At 46.8% G+C, this 16,746-nt stretch overlaps 1 non-coding gene across 1 annotated transcript; it reads right to left on the bottom strand.

The window, feature by feature from the left end:
* Nucleotides 1–16,426: 16,426 nt before the first annotated feature.
* Nucleotides 16,427–16,533, bottom strand: LOC130850664 (U6 spliceosomal RNA). Its single transcript, XR_009053008.1, has one exon. It is a non-coding gene; the product is annotated as a U6 spliceosomal RNA (small nuclear RNA).
* Between the last annotated feature and the right edge of the window lie 213 nt (nt 16,534–16,746).

A 16,746-nucleotide genomic window follows, 5' to 3' on the forward strand; every position in this document is an offset into this window, starting at 1 on the left:
GGGAGGCCACCCCAGGGTGGGACATGCGAGTAGTGACTGGAGGCCAAGGAGGACCACCCCGGGCTGGAAAGGCCTTCTCCCTCCACCACCGAGGGCTGGAGCAGCTGAGGGCAAGGGGGGGTGAGGCGGGAGGGGACATGCTGTCATTCATTTGTGATGGGCCAAATGTATACTGAGCGCCTGTACCGGACGCTGGGGTCTCAGCTCTGAGAAAGGGGACAAAGACCCCTGCCCAGGGTGCCAAGGAGCCCTGGGAGTCTTTGAAGGTAATTACTTTGGGGGAGGGAGGTGTGACAAGACGGTCTAAGCATTCCTAAAAAACCCCTCCCCCAGGGCTGCCCGGTGGAGAGCCAGGGCAGTTCCTGCACCAGCCTGGAGCCCCCATGGCAGGTCTCTGGGGGCCACCCCAGGGCTCTGAGAGAGGCTTTGACCCCCCCCCCCCCGCCCCAGGGAGTGCAGCGCCCTTCCCATGGAGGGAGGGATGTGAGAGGCGGCCCTCAGCCGGGGCTGTTTGAATGAAGGGTCACAAAAGACGTTGCAGGGGACTGCTTCCTGCACTCTCCTGGGACAAGTGGGCACTCAGGACCCCAGAGCTCTGAGGGAGACTGGGGACGGGCAGCAGGTGGGTGGTGGGCAAGGCTCCAGAGAGGCCCTTGGCTTTGCCATGCTCAGTTCTCCTGATCTCTGGCCTCAGAGCTTTGCACACAGTAGGTGCTTAGTACGTGCTTGGGGCCCCTCCCTTGCTAGCCTGAGGAGTGCCCAGGTAGTCGTGAGTATATGGGGTGTGTGGGGGGCGAGAGGAAGTGTTCCTGGCTCAGAGCCAGCACTTAGGATAACAAACATCCTGGGGGGTGGGGTTGGGGCGCTGTCTCGGAAGGAAGCGCTGATAACCCAGCGGCTATTTGGGGGTGGGGCTGAGATCGGGTCCTCCCTCTTTCCCTGCCCCAGGTGGGCCCCAAAGGAGAAAGGTCCAGCTGAGGAGAGAAGCCCTAGCTGGAGGTGGACCCTGAGTTCGGGACGATGCCCAGCCCGGATGCGTGGCCAGGTCAGGTCCGCGCCGGAGTGTGGGGGAGGGGGTGGCGGGGGCCCTGCTGCATTTGGGCTCCCTCCGTGTCTGAAAAATGGGGGAGGCTGGGTACTGGGAGGGGGTAGGAGGATTCAGGCTGAGCCCCCCAGCTAGCCTGGTGGCCTGAGCCGGTACCTGAGGCCCTTGGGGAAGCATGGACAGACCCCAAAGGGCCTGGGACCCGCAGGAGTGGGAGCATGGAGGAGCTGTCGCCTGGGATGGGAGGATGCCTAGCTCGGCTTGCTCCCTGGGCCAGGCCCAGGAGAAGCCCAGCGGGAAGAAGGAAGGAGGACTGTCCAAGTGGGCAGCACTTCTGCCCAGCCCAGATGTAGGCAGCACCTGTACGTGGTCCCGGGGCAGCTCCTGGCTCTACGCCTGAGCAGGAGGCAGTAAATTGAGGGGAGGGGATGGTGTCCTAGTGCCCCTTCTGGGAGGGTGGCGCTGGTGTGCAGCTTCTCCCTGCTGTGCCTGGCCAGGGGAGTGTGTGTGGGCCAGGATTATTTCATTTTTATTTTATTTTATTGGCCGCACCTCCCCGCGCGATCTTAGTTCCTTCCACCAGGGACTGAAGCTGCATTCTTGGCAGTGAAAGCAAGGAGTCCTAACCACTGGACCGTCAGGGAATTCCCAGGCCAGGATTATTTTATAATGCTAGGGGTCATTTCTCATGCAAATGAGCATTTAAAACCTTGGGTTCTGCAACGATGGGGCAGTGAGGTGGGGTAAAGGGCGGTACCCACTCTGGAGAGGACAGTGACTTCCAAGGCCACCAGCTCTGGTCCTGGGTGCTCTGCAGCCCGGGGCTACACTCTACGCCCTCCCCCTTCGCCCCCGGGCAGGGGTGGGGGGAACCGGCGGTCTGGACGCCTTGCCTGGGCGGTGGTCCCTGCCGCTCACGCCCCCAGACCCGGCCAGCTCGGCGCGGGGCGGCCAGCATCTCCGCGGGGCGCGGCTGTGGAGGGGCAAGGGCGGCTTGGGAAGCTGGCCGCGCGCTGCAGGGACGCCTCGCGGGGGTTCCGGCTCCCCAGCGGGGCCTGGCCTCGGGCTGGGGCCGCCCTTGCCAGGCGGGTCAAGGTCCAAGCCCGGCAAAAGATCGCGGCCGCGGCGGCCCGCGCGTGCAGACGCCGCCTAGGGATCCCCAGGGGGAAGCAGGGCTCTGCGCGCGGCCAGGGAGGGGTCGGGTAGGGCAGGGCCCTGCGCGCCCTGCGCGCTTGCAGCAGGCAGCCCGCGAGGGCCCTGCGCCCCCGGCCCCTCCCCCTCCCCGAACCCCTCCTCCCCCCGGCCCCCCTTCCCCCCACCTCCGGGCCCCGCGCCCCCTGCCTGCCGCCTGCGCCCGTGCCCGCGGCCCGCCTCGCCGGGGACCCCTCCCACCGGGGCGCTTCTTGAAGCTTCTTCCCCCTGCCCACCCCCCCACAGGAAAAGCGGGGTTCACTTTTTCAGTGTTTCAACAAATGACGTATAGTCAACCTGTACCCGTGGCGTTAAGTGTCCCATAACCTGACTATTTTAAAGTCAAGGCGTAGGTAATGAGACGCGCATCTCAGGTTTTGACAGCTTTATCCCCGCCCATGACCACCCGTCCTAGAAAGTTCCCTCGCGACCCATCCCTGCAGTTGGCCCCTCACCTCCTGACCATCCCCATCAGTTCATGCTGCCTGTTCTCAAACTTCATAGCCACAGGCGGTGGGCATGCTTTTGTGTTAGCCTTTTCTCACTCAAGGAGGCACTTTTGAGGCTCATCCACGTTCCCGCTTCCCACAGCCTGATTGTAAATGTCCCTGTGGTGTTGTCTTCTGTGGGTGTGCGGTGATCCTGGAACCAATTCTCCATTTTTATGCATTAGATTTTTTCAGTGGATGCGCAGAGTCTTAACCCCTGGACTGCCAGGGTAGTCCTCCTGCTATATGCTTTTACTAACACATTGGAGATTATTTTCTTTCTTTTTTTAAAATTAATTTTATTGGCTGTGTTGGGTCTTCGTTGCTGTGCACAGGCTTTCTCTAGTTGCGGCAAGCGAGGGCTACTCTTCCTTGCAGTGCGTGGGCTACTCTTCCTTGCAGTGCGTGGGCTTCTCATTGCAGGGGCTTCTCTTCTTGCAGGGCTCGGGCTTTAGGCACACAGCCTTCTGCAGTTGTGGCACAGGGGCTTAGTTGCTCTGCAGCATGTGGAATCTTCCTGGACCAGGGATCAAACCCGTGTCCCCTGCACTGGCAGGCAGTTCCTTAACCACTGAGCCACGAGGGCAGTTGCAAGATATCTTTCTCTTATTAAGTACACGTGTGACTCTTCTCTGTCAAAGAACATGCTCTGTAAGATTTCAATATATGTCAATTGGGTCAAGTTGGCTTATCACATTGTTCAGATCTCCTATATCCTTATTGATTTCTTTTATCTCTTTGTTGTATCAGTTACTGATATAAAAATTAAAATTCTCAATTCTATTTGTGGGTTTGTATATTTCTTCTTTTAGTTTTGTTAACATTGGCTTTATATGTTTTGAAGTGCTGTTATTTGGTTCATAGAAATTTAGAATTGTTTTCTTTTTGGTATCATTGACTTTTAGCATCATGAAACATTCTTTGTTATTTCTGGTAATAGTTTTGTGTTAAAGTCTACCTCATCTGATGTTAATATAGCTACACTAGTTTTCTATAAAATTAGTGTTTACATGCTATATCCTTCTCTCATCTTTTTTGGTTTCTACCTTTCTGGGTTCCAATACTTAAAGGGTGTCTATTGTAAGTAGCATGTTGTTGAATTTTCTTTTAATTTTCCAATCTGACATTTGACTTTTATTGGAGTATTTAGATTATTTGCATCTACTGTAATTGCTGATATTGTTGGGCTTAAATCGCTTTTTATTTCCTATTTCATCTCTTCTTTGTTCCTTTCTTCCTTCTTTTTTGCCTTCTTTTGGAGTCATCAAATATTTTAAATTAAATTTATCTCTTCTATTAGCTTTTGAATTGTGTGTTCACATATTATTCTTTAGTGGTTATCCTAGAAATTAAGTTTTACATTCTTGAAGTCTCATGACTTCCTGAACAAGGCAAGAACCTCACAACTCTAATTCCATTTATCCTCCTATATTTTACTTCTGCAAATGTTAAAAAATCTTATAGGACATTTATATATTGTTTAAAAGAGTTAATTTCCTTGGACTTCCCTGGTGATGCAGTGGTTAAGAATCCACCTCTCAATGCAGGGGACACGGGTTTGATTCCTGGTCCAGGAAGATCCCACATGCCTCGGAGCAAGTAAGCCTGGGCACCACAACTACTGAGCCCATGTGCTGCCCACATGCCTAGAGCCTGTGCTCCACAATAAGAGGAGCTACCACACTGAGAAGCCTGCTCATCGCAACGAAGAGTAGCCCTTGTTTGCCACAACAAGAGAAAGCCCACTTGCAGCAATGAAAGCCCAGTGCAAACAAAAATAAATAAATTAATTAAATTAAATTAAAAAATAAATAAAAATTAATTTTCTTGTGTACTTGCTGACACATTTACCCTTTCCGGTGTCCTTTACTCATTCCTGATGCTCCATATTCCCACACGGAGTTATTTTCCTTCAGTTCGAAGTACTTTAGTGTTTCTTGTGGTGTAGGTCATTTGGTGATAACATCTTTCAGCTGAAAACAATGGTATTCCACTTACATTTTGAAGATTATTTTCATCAGGTATAAAGTTCCAAGTTGGTAGTTTTCTTTTTTTTTTTCTTTCAGCACTGTAAAATGTCATTACATTGTCTTCTGGATCCTGTCTGGTTTTGGCGGGGGGTGTGTGCCACATGGCATGCGGAGTCTTAGTTCTCTGATCAGGGATCCAACCTATGCCCTCTACAGTGGAAGTGCAGAGTCCTAACCACTGGACCCCTGGGAAGTCCTCTGGATCCCATCATTTCTGTTTCAAAGTCAATTATTGGGGCTTCCCTGGTGGTGCAGTGGTTAAGAACCCACCTGCCAATGCAGGGGACACAGGTTCAAGCCCTGGTCTGGGAAGATGCCACATGCCACAGGGCAACTAAGCCCATCTGTCACAAGTACTGAGCCTGCGCTCTAGAGCCTGTGAGCCACAACTAATGAGCCCATGCACCACAACTGCTGAAGCCTGCGCACCTACAGCCTGTGCTCCACAAGAGAAGCCACTGCGATGAGAAGGCCACGCACCATGATGAAGAGTAGCCCCCACTCACCACAACTAGAGAAAGCCCACGCATAGCAATGAAGACCCAGTGCAGCCAAATAAGTGAATTAAAAAAACGTCAGTTATCATTTTTATGATTATTCCCTCAAAGATAATGTGTCCTTTTTCTCCTGTTACTTTCACAATTTTCTCTTGATCTTTGGTGTTTGAAAGTTTTCCTTTGGGATTCCTCTACATGATTTTCAATTTATTTACTCTGCTCTGAGTTTGCCAAGCCTCTCAAATCTGTGGGCTCATGGTTTTCACTAATTCCAGAAAAATATTTTACCATTGTCTCTCCAACATAGCCCATGTCCCACTGTTCCTCACTCCTCTTTTTGGGAGTCCAGAAATATGTCTTAAACTATGTTGTGCATTTCTCACGTTCCACTCTATTTTTCTTTTCAACATTTTTTCTTTGTGTTTCAATTAGCATATTTTCTATTTGTATACCTTTGTGTTCTCTAAACTTGTTTTCTATTGTTAAACTTGTCCAAGAGTCATAAATTTTAGGTATTTCAGATCTTGCATTTTTCAGTATTGGAATGTCTGCCATTAAATATTAGAAAGTATATTCTAAATCTCTGTTGCAATAGTCCATCTTTTTGCCCATTTGGCTTAGTTTTTCCTTTATTTCTTCTAACATATTAATAGTTCTTTTAAAGTCCTGTTTAGATATCTGTGGGTCTACTCCTGATGTTAGTTCTCCTCTGGGTTGTTGATTACCTTTTCCTGCCCCTTTCTGTATCTAGTACTTTTTGATGGTACTCCGGATATTTGTATTAGAGCCTACAGAAGTTCTAGCTGGTATCTTCTAACAGGGGGCACTTCTCGTCCTACCTATGCTGGTAGGACGAGAAGCTGGACACTTCACTCCAGTTATGGATTGGGCTGGATTTGGGCTTATTGCACGAAGGTGCAGGAGGTGTGGTGCTCCTGGGGTTTTGGTTAAAAGCCTGGCTAGTCTCTGTCTCCTCAGCACTGCAAAACTGGGAAATTCATTTCTCCTCAAATATTTTAAGCCTAACTCTTAATTCTCTGCTCATGCAGCTTCAAAATTTGGAAAATGTCTTAAGGGGCAGTATTCCCTGTGTCTGAGGTGGACACTTTTTCCCTAGAAGGACATTGTGCCAAGAGGCTACAGAGATTTCACTTTGCCTGTAGGAGCTTCAGATTTAGCTTTGTAGCCTCTCTTGCAGCCCTAGAAATTAGCAAATGTCTCAGTTTGCTGCACCAGCTCTTGCGATTGCCAACAGCTCTGCTGGTTTTCTTTCTCCCAGTAGAGTCCCTCGTGCTGGGTCACACCTGATGACCAGCCCACATGCAGAGCTGGCTAATTCCCCAAAGGAAGAAAACACAGCTGTCGATGCTCAGTTTATCTCAGAAGAGCTTTCTCTTTATAGAATTTTTTCATCTGGACCTCATTGCTTCCACAATTCTCTAATGTCATATATATACGTGACATTAGAGAATATATATATATATATTCTGCTTAAAAATTGTAAAACAAAATTTACTAGTCTATTTTTATTTAAAAATTTTTATATTTAATTTTTGTTTTATATTGGAGTATAGTTGATTTACAATGCTGTGTTAGTTTCAGGTGAAGAGCAAGGTGATTCAGTTACACATATACATATATCCATTCTTTTTCAGATTCTTTTCTGTATTATTACAGAATATTGAGTAGAGTTCCCTATGCTATATAGTAGGCCCTTGCTGATTATCTATTTTATGTATAGTAGTGTGTATATGTTAATCCCAAACTCCTAATTTATCCTTCCCCCCACCTTTCCCTTTTGGTAACCATAAGTTTGTTTTCGTAGTCTGTGAGTCTGTTTCTGTTTTGTAAATAAGTTCATGTGTATCATTTTTTTAGATTCTACATATAAGTGATATCATATGATATTTGTCTTTCTTTGTCTTTTTTCACTCAGTGTGATAATCTCTAGGTCCATCCATGTAGCTGCAAATGGTATTATGTTTTTCTTCTTTATGGCTGAGTAATAGTCCATTGTATATATGTACCACATCTTCTTTATCCATTCATCTGTTGATGGACATTTAGGTTGCTTCCACGCCCTGGCTATTGTAAATAGTGCTACAGTGAACACTGAGGTGCATGTATCTTTTTGAATTGCGGTTTTCTCCGGATATATGCCCAGGAGTGGGATTGCTGGATCATATGGTAGTTCTGTTTATAGTTTTTTAAGGAACCTCCATACTGTTCTCCATTATGGTTGTATAAAATTTACTAATGTCTTTTAACCTATGGGTTCTTACACACCATCACAAACCTTCACGTTTCAGAGGCTAAGAGTGTGGGCTAGCACCAGACTGCGCTCTTCCATCCTGGCTCTGCAGCTCTATAAGTGGGAGCACAGAGAAGGTGTCACTGTTTTGTGGTTGCCCCATAGAGGGCGGGATCAACCCTCTGCCCCAAATTGGCTCAGATATCAGGACTGATGCCCAAGAAGGCAGGGCAGCACTTATTACTCACCTCATGAGACTCTGGGTGAGTGTGGCAGGCGCCCAGCTGGTCTGCAACAGCTTGAGTGGAGGGACGGGGTGTGCTTTGGTTTTCATCACACGCCCATAGCCTTTCTTGGCAGGAGGACAAAGAAAAATGTTCACACTTGGCAAGGGAGGAGGATGGGAAACAGGGAAGTGGGTTGTGGAAGGAGAGTTGGCTCAAGGGGTGTCGGGAAAAGGCACATGATGGCTGGGCTGGAACCCATGACTCTTGACCAGGGGTGGCACTGGCTGTGGTAAGAGTCCCTGCAAAATCCGAAAATCATATCTTGTACTGGCAGCAAACGGGGACACAGCAGCTAGACTGGGAGCAGCAAATGAGGACACAGCCCCACTTGGAGCCCCCACATGAGCCACAGCCCCCTTTGGCACAGCTGATGTGGGAACAGGCTGGTACACAGCAGCGGGGGCCACAGCCTCTGGAACAGCCCCGGCAGCGCATGGTTGTGGTGGGTTGCGGGTGGAGCAGCTCAGAGGAGCAGGTGGAGAGAGAGGGCGGGTGCTCAGGGGTGGAGCCTCCTGGGCCAGCAGCCTCTATGTACCTGCCAGGACCAGGTGAGATCTGGCACGTGGTCACCTCCTGGTTCCATTTTGTGCTGTGTTTAGGACCTTCTTCTTGTTTTCCTCTGGATAGCAGCCCCTGAGGTAAGGTCCATGTGTCATTAACTGTTACTGGTCACTCATCGGGGCCCACCCCCCTTATTGAATCTATGGCCAGACTTGAGGGAGACCCTCAAGGGTCCAGCTCATTCCTCATTGATTAAAAAATGATGTATTTTAGCTTTACGAAGTGTATAGATAATACAGGTGATGCGCACAGCTCTATTTATCCATTGCTAGAGTTACAACCATTGACTTAATCCCTTTTACCCGTTGATGGACATTTTGTTTCTTTTTTGTTGGCTGTTCCAAACCATGCTGCAGTTTTCTTGGCCACAGCTCCCTGCAGGCTGGAGGGGGTCTAGCAGGGGGCTCTCTGGTACATGCTTCACCCTGAGCAGGTGTGGCCAGGTGGTCCTCTAAAGCCTAGTCCCGGCCCGCGGCGTGTGAGAGTCTGGTTCTGCATACCCTCACCCAGACTTGTCGCTGTCAACTTAAACACATGGCCCGCTGATGAAAGGGCATGTGATTGTGGTTTAATCTCGCGTTGTCCTGGTTACCTGGGAGGCTGCACAGAGTCTCCTCCGTTAATTTCCTCCTCATGGGTTTTGCCCACTTAAAATCAGGCTGCTTATTATTTTGATTGATACCTGACGTTCATTAAATTTTCTGAATTCCAGTCAATAACATCGCCATGATCTTTTTCCAGCCTGTGGCTTTTCTTTTTACTCTTTTCCCCCTTCTGGTGATTTCTGGTGTAGCAGGTTTTAAAATTTGAATGTAGTAAAGTAAAATGTATTTGTCTTTTTCTTTAGCGTTTATATTTTTGTTTCTTATTTGGAAAATCCTTCCCTTCCCCAAGATCATTAATAATATGTAATCCCCTTTATATATTTTTTTAAGTTGGAAAGCTTGGAGTTTTAAAAATCTATCTGGTATTTAATTTTGGATATTTTTTGAAGTAGGGATTCCGTTTTTTTATTTTTTTCGAAGTGGGTACCTGGCCTGCCAGGTATCACAGGTCTTCCCCTTGGGCTGTAATGTCACCTTGCTCACATCAGTTCAAGGTGATACTTCTAACATTTCACCATTAAATGAAATGTTTGTTGTGAACTCTTCGTAGAAAATTTTGTCAGGCTGAGGGAGGTTCCTTTTAGTCCAATGATTTTCCCTTTGTCTTCAGTGGATGTTGAATGTTGCTAAATCTTTCTGTAGCCGTTGAAATGATTAGATACGTTTCTCCTATGATTAAGACAGTGAATTTTATGATTGATTTAAAATGTAAATAGTCCTTGCACCTCTAAGCATTATTACAACTTTTATAGTCTGTTGTCATTGGATTGGCTCTCTGCTAACATAGTTTTTGTGTCTAGTTCATAAATAAGCCTGCTCAGCGGTTTTCATCTCTCTGACGCCCTTGCCCTCTTCTGGTATCTGGTGTGTCCCACACCTTCTACCTGCTGGAAAAGTTAGTTACCTTAGGAATTATTCATGCCTTGGTCATTTGATAGAACCTGCTTGTGAAGTAATGTAGGTCTTGTGTGAGCACAGGGAGGGGGAGGTTTTACTCATGCAGTTTATGTGGCTGGGATATCCCTGGCCTGATTCTCTTTCTTCTTTTTTTTTTTTTCCCCTTTATGCTCCCTCTTTTTTTTTTTTTTTTTTTTTAGGAATTTTTATTGAGATACAGTTAACATACAATAAACTGCATATATTTAGTGTGTACAATTTGGTATTTTTTTTTATTAGTAATGTATGGATGGCAATCCCAATCTCCCAATTCATCCCCCCAACGCTGCCCGCTTTCCCCACTTCCGTTTCTTCTTCAGACGGGACTGTCACTTGATCCGAGTGTTTGAGATTTATCCGCATGCACGTTTCTGCGGCGCCTCCCATGTCCCAAGGCTGCTCCGTCTGTAGCTGCCCCACTTGTGCTTCTACTTCAGTCTGTACCCGCCTACTCCTTCCCTGCTGTTTCCCTGGTCAGTTTTGCCAGGTGTTGGCAATTTTCTTAGTCTTTGCAAAGACCAGCGTCTGGTTTTGTTTATCTTCTTTATTGTATGTTTAAAATTTTTTAAAAATTAAAATAGGTAACCAACAAGGACCTGCTGTATAGCACAGGGAACTATGCTCAATATTTTGTAATAACCTACAAGGGAAAAGAATCTGAAAAAGAATAGAATATATATATATATATTAGTTATATATATATATATATATAACTGAATCACTTTGCTGTATATCTGAAACTAACACAGTATTGTAAATCAACTATACTTCAATAATAAAAAGAACCCCTTAAATTCTAAAAGTATATGTATAATACTGATAATCATGAAACACCATGGGAAATGCACAGGTAAGTGACCTACAGCAAGATTCTAAACTATATGTATCTGTGATGCCAATATATAAGATATATTTATATCTACAGATGGACTCCCACACACACCCACATACAGGGAGATATTTAAAAATTGACATAATCGATTTTTTCTTCTTTAAAAAACTGTAATGCTATTTTATATTGCTTTATAATACACATTTGAAAAATTGAAAGAGCTTGTTTTCTCTATTTTTGCTCTCACCTTTATTTATTTCCTTCTACTCTATTATTTTTTTCTGCTGTTTGTCTGCTTTCTCATATGAATACTTTGCTCATTAATCTCCAATCTTTCTTTTTCTGGAACAAGCATTTCGGGCAAAACATTATTTTATTTATTTATTAGATAAATAAATAATTAAATAAATAAATTAATTAACTGGCTGTGTTGGGTCTTTATTGCTGCACATGGGCTTTCTCTAGTTATGGCGAGTGGGGGCGGGGGCTACTCTTTGTTGCAGTGTATGGGCTCTAGGCACGCGGGCTTCAGTAGTTGCGGCACGTGGGCTCAATAGTTGTGGCTCACGGGCTTGTTGCTCCTTGGCATGTGGTATCTTCCTGGGGCAGGGATTGAACCCGTGTGCCCTGCATTGGCAGGCGGATTCTTAACCACTGCGCCACCTAGGAAGTCCCGGAAGGTGAAGTCTTAACCATCGGACCACCAGGGAAGTCCCATTTCATAAGTATTTTAAACAACACATTGTCTAAATGTGATTGACCCTGTGCCTGCCTCCAAGTACAGTGCGAGGAGCTCAGGAAACTCCGCCCCTGCTCCCCCTTCTTGTCCAGCGTGGGTGTGTTTCCAGCGTCTGGGTGCCGCCTGTTTTCCTGTTGCCTCGTGGCATATTGTTTATTTTTACAGTCAGTGTTTGATTAAACTCACCCACGTGTTCGCTAGTGGCTCTGCTCACTACTCTTTCTTACACCTGAGTCCTTCCTCCTTTCACTTCCTCCTTCCCGAAACCTGTCCTCAGCAAGCTCCCTCCCCAAGCATCTCTTCACAGATGCTGTTTTCCGTGGAAGTGGCCAGATTTCCCCCTTACTCCTGGGTACTGTTTTCACGGGGACAAAATTGCAGGTTGGCAGTTATTTTTCTCAGTGCTTTAAAGACGCCAACCTAGAGTTCTTGCTGCTGCTGCTGGAGTCCACACGTTTGCCCCTCCTCTACAGGCACCTGCCTTTCTGTGTCCAATTTAAGTTTGCTGAGGGTTTGATTGTTTAATCTGCTTTACGTGCAGTGTGCTTCACGGATCTCAGGATTCTTGTTTTTCAACATTTTGGGAGATTCTCTTGGGGAATGGCCTCTCCTCGGTCTGTCTAATCTCTAATTGGACAAATGTCAAACTTGCTGTTCTGTCCCCCTGTGACTTAAAGAAAACCAGCTTTACTGATATAAAATTCACGTATCATACAGTTCACCCATTTAAAGCACACAGCTCAGGGAATTCCCTGGCGGTCCAGTGGTTAGGACTTGGCGATTTCACTGCTGAGGGCCTGGCTGCCATCCCTGGGTGGGGAACTAAGATCCCGCAAGCCGTGTGGCTTAAAAAAAGAAAAAGAAGTAATAAAGCATACGATTCAATGGTGATGGCGTGCCACCGTCACCACAGTCAGATTGAGGACATTTCCGTCACCCCCAAAAGAAACCGCATACCCACCACAGGCACTCCCTGTTACCCCCAACCCTCCCCCCTCCCCCAGCCCCCCTCCTGGGCTGCTTTCCTGCCTCTAGATGTGCCTGCTCTGGACATTTCATGTAAATGGAACCACACACTGTGAGGTCTTCTGTGACTGGCTTCTTTCCCTCTGCACGTTGTATTTGAGCTCCTCCATGTTGTCAACACGTCAATACTTCATCGGTACTTCACTCCTCTGGACGTCCCTGGTGGCGCACTGGTTAAGAATCCTCCTGCCAATGCAGGGGACACGGGTTCAATCCCTGGTCCGGGAAGATTCCACATGCCGCGGAGCAACTAAGTCCGTGCACCACAACTACTGAGCCTGCGCTCCAGAGCCCGTGAGCCACAACTACTGAAGCCTGCTTGCCTAGAGCCTGTGCTCCGCAAGAAGAGAAGCCATTGCAATGAGAAGCCTGTGCGCTGCAACAAAGAGCATCCCTCGCTTACCACAACTAGAGAAAGCCTGAGTGCAGCAACGAAGACCCAATGCAGCCAATAGATACATAAGTAAATTAATTAATTAAAAAAATACTTCACTCCTTTTTGCCAAGTGATATTCCATCTGTGGAAAGACCACCTTAGGTTTACCTCTCCATCCGTGGATGGATATGTGGGTTGCTTCCAGTTTGGGGCTGTTTTGGGTACCACCGCACATTTGCATTCAAGGTAGATGTGTGTTCTCAAGTCCCTTGGGTAGATGTGCTGGGAGTAGAAGCGCTGGTTGTATGGCTCTGAGGGTCTGCCGGCCTGTCCCCGTGTAACCCAGGTGACTTTCTCAGTTACTGTCTTTTGTCTCCTGAGCGACTTTCTGGGCCTTTGCACTGGACGCAGCTTCCCCTTTGGCTGCAGCTCAGTGGAGGCTCCATGGAGTGTTAATTGTCAGTTCTACTTTGTCTTTTCCCAAAGATACCTGGCCAGGTTGGAACTGTTTTGATACCTTTCCAATGTTTAATGCTCAGATATCGCAGGTGCGTTCTGTTCTTCCGCCAACAAGTCCTGTCTTTGAGCTTCCAGGGTTCTCAGTCTTCTGCTTGCTGTTTTGGCTGATACAACATCCGGCCCATGTGGTTTGTTTTTTCCAATGGTTCCTAATTTTGGGTTGTGACCGCAGGTTCATCTGTGCTTAACCCCTGGGGATCGTCCTGTGAAGCGGAGCTGGGGGCGGATTCTTCCAGAGACCTTCTCTTACTTCCCGACATGGGGCCACTTCTGGAGGCCCCGTGACCCCACAGGGGTACCGCCATGCGCCCCAGGTGAGGGCAGGCCTCTGTCTCCCCGAGTGCTGGGCTGTTTCCTCATTAGCTGCCTTTGCCAGTGTTGGGTTTTTTCTGGCCTACTTTTTCCCTGTGTTAAAAACAAATCCAACTGCGTTTTAAGGACCTTCTTTGCTTTATTCAGCAGCTCACGAATCAGGCGGCATCCCCTCCAGCAGACAGAGGAGCTCCCAGGAGCTGCACAGAGTGAAAGACTTTTCTATGCTGAAGGCAGTGGGACGAGGCCATTTGTAGCAGCAAGGAGTGGGTCGGGTGTGTCAAGGTCACTTCCCTTCAGGGGCTAGCAGGTGTCTGCGAGGCAGATGACCTCAGCAGCGCTGACCAGGCCGTTCCTGATGGACTGGTTTAAGATTCCATTTCTGGGAGAAGCTGAAACTGTAATTAAGTCTTGTCTTGGTTTGGTGACAAGGGGGTAGCATAAGCAGCTCGATTTGGGGCCTGTTGCCTTGTTTTTAGTACCCGTGAGTGAAGGTCCGGGTTTGTGCAGGGGGACAGTCCCCATCCCTGTCCAGCTTCGTGTGGGGTGGGTCCAAGTTCGACCAAGGATTCCCGCCCCCCCCCCCCCCCCCCGCCCGGCCCCCGCACCCTTCTCTCAGCAGAAGCTGCCACCTTGGTCATCTGTCTGCTTTCACTTCCTCGTTGATCTTGACCTTGGAGAATGTCTTACTCCCTGCAAGAATTTATAACTGCTCACTCTGGTGGCTGCATAGAGAGGAGATGGGAAGAAAAGGATGCTCCTAGGTGGGGGCGGAGGGGGGCAGTGGGCACTTGTCGTTGGGTCGTTTCCTACTCCCTCCCCCACCCCCAGGTTGTAGGGAGAAGGGGACTCCCAGAGGGGCGGGGAGGAGTCTGGAGGGCTGAGCAGGAGCAGGAGGGGCAGGTTGTCCAAATCGGTCCCCTGCAGGGGCCTGGGGCCCCTCCTGCTCCAACAGGAGGCTGGTCGTGCGTTGGCCAGAGGAGATTTTGAAGGCACTGGTACTTGGAGCAGCTGCGCAGATCAAGCTGTCAGGGACCATGGTCGAGCAATGGATTCTTCAGAGGTGAGGAAAGTGAAGGGACGGGAGTGCCTTGGGGACCTGCCGGGCCTGGACCAGGGCTTGGTGACCCAGTGTCCAGATCTTCAAGGCAATTCTGGTCCCTCTGAGGGCTGGAAAGATCAGAGGCAAATATCTGTGAGAACTGCTCTTAGAAAACTAAGAAAAGCCCCCAAAAAATAAAGATAAAAAAATAAAAAAAATAAAAAATAAAAATAAAAAATAAAAAAAAATAAAAATAAAAAAATGTAATAAAAAAAAAGAAAACTAAGAAAATAGAAGACTCCTTTACCAGATAAAGCCTGTCCACCGGCAGCTTGCAGCAAACATGACACTCAGGGCAGACGCTAGAAACCCTCTCTGGAAGCCTGGCGGCAAGACAGGGCCAGCTGCTGTCAGCTCAGGATGTGGAGGAGAGAGAATCATTATACTCTTGAGGAGAATAGGATAATTTATATCAAAACCTCAGTGCACCGACAGATAGCAAAGTCAAATTCACATTTTCAAGGTTTCCAGATTAACAGAAATAGAGCATTCCTTTTGGGCATAAATAATTAGAAAATGTAGTGGAAAGTAAGCCATTGTTTAAAATACCAGCAAAATCTTATGTATCTAAGAATTAATCTATAAAGAATGCCTGAGACCTCTAAGGGGAAAGTATAAACATCTTTTTTTTTTAAAAGAGCTTAGAAGAACTGAATAAATGGAGAAATATACCATGTTCTTGGGTGGCAGGAGTTAACATTACAAAATGTTAATTTCCCCATATTACTCTCTATATTAAGTTCAATTCCAATAGAAATCCCAGAAGGATTTAATTTTAGAATTTCTCCATAGATGTAAAACTTACATGTAAAGTTAATGAATAACTGAGGCAATTATGAGTAATGGGCAGTGGGGGACCCTCTGGTAGGCCACTCAGTTAACTCTTCGCTACTAAAAGTTTGCGAGTTTGCTACTGGCACCAAAACAGATAAATAGATGAAGGGACAGAATAGGAGCACAGAAGAGGCAGTGCATTGGGAACCTTAATTTTTTTTATTATTATTTTTATTTATTTATTTATTTATTTATTTACTTATTGGAATATAATTGCTTTACACTCTTGTACCAGTTTTTGAGGTACACCAAGGTCAATCATCTGTATTTATACACATATCCCCGTATCCCCTCCCTTGACTCCCCCCTACCCTCCCTGTCCTAGTCATCCAATGCATCACCCATCATCGAGCTGAACTCCCTTTGTTATATAGCAACTTCCCACTGGCTATCTATTTTACAGTTGGTAGTATATATATGTCTATGCTACTCTCTCACTTCGTCTCAGCTTCCCCTTCACCCCCCGCCCCCCCAAACCTCGAGATCTCCAATCCATTCTCTGCATCTGTGTCCTTATTCTTGTCTTGTCACTGAGTTCATCAGTACCGTTTTTAGATTCCGTATATATGAGTTAGCATACAATATTTGTCTTTCTCTTTCTGACTTACTTCACTCTGTATGACAGACTATAGTTCTATCCACCTCATGACATATAGCTCCATCTCATTCCTTTTTATAGCTGAGTAATATTGCATTGTATATATATGCCACATCTTCTTTATGCATTCATTTGTTGATGGGCATTTAGGTTGCTTCCATGTTCTGGCTATTGCAAATAGTGCTGCAATAATCATTAAAAATATGGAACTCTTCACAAATTTGCGTGTCATCCTTGTGCAGGGGCCATGCTAATCTTCTCTGTATCGTTCCAATTTTAGTATATGTGCTGCCGAAGCGAGCACAGGAACCTTAATTTTTGATAAATTGAACATGGACAATGGCTCACTCCATACAGGAAATTAAAATCAGATACTTGCCTCGCACCCCCTAAATCCAGGTGGATTGAAGATCTAAAAAGTATGTGTAAAAGTGAAAGGGAAAACATAAAAACAGAGTAGAAGATAACATCGGAGGTCATGTTTATCCTCTTAGGGGTAGGAAAGGAATTCTTAAAT

Source organism: Hippopotamus amphibius, chromosome 3 (assembly GCF_030028045.1).
Source record: "Hippopotamus amphibius kiboko isolate mHipAmp2 chromosome 3, mHipAmp2.hap2, whole genome shotgun sequence".
Taxonomy (NCBI): domain Eukaryota; kingdom Metazoa; phylum Chordata; class Mammalia; order Artiodactyla; family Hippopotamidae; genus Hippopotamus; species Hippopotamus amphibius.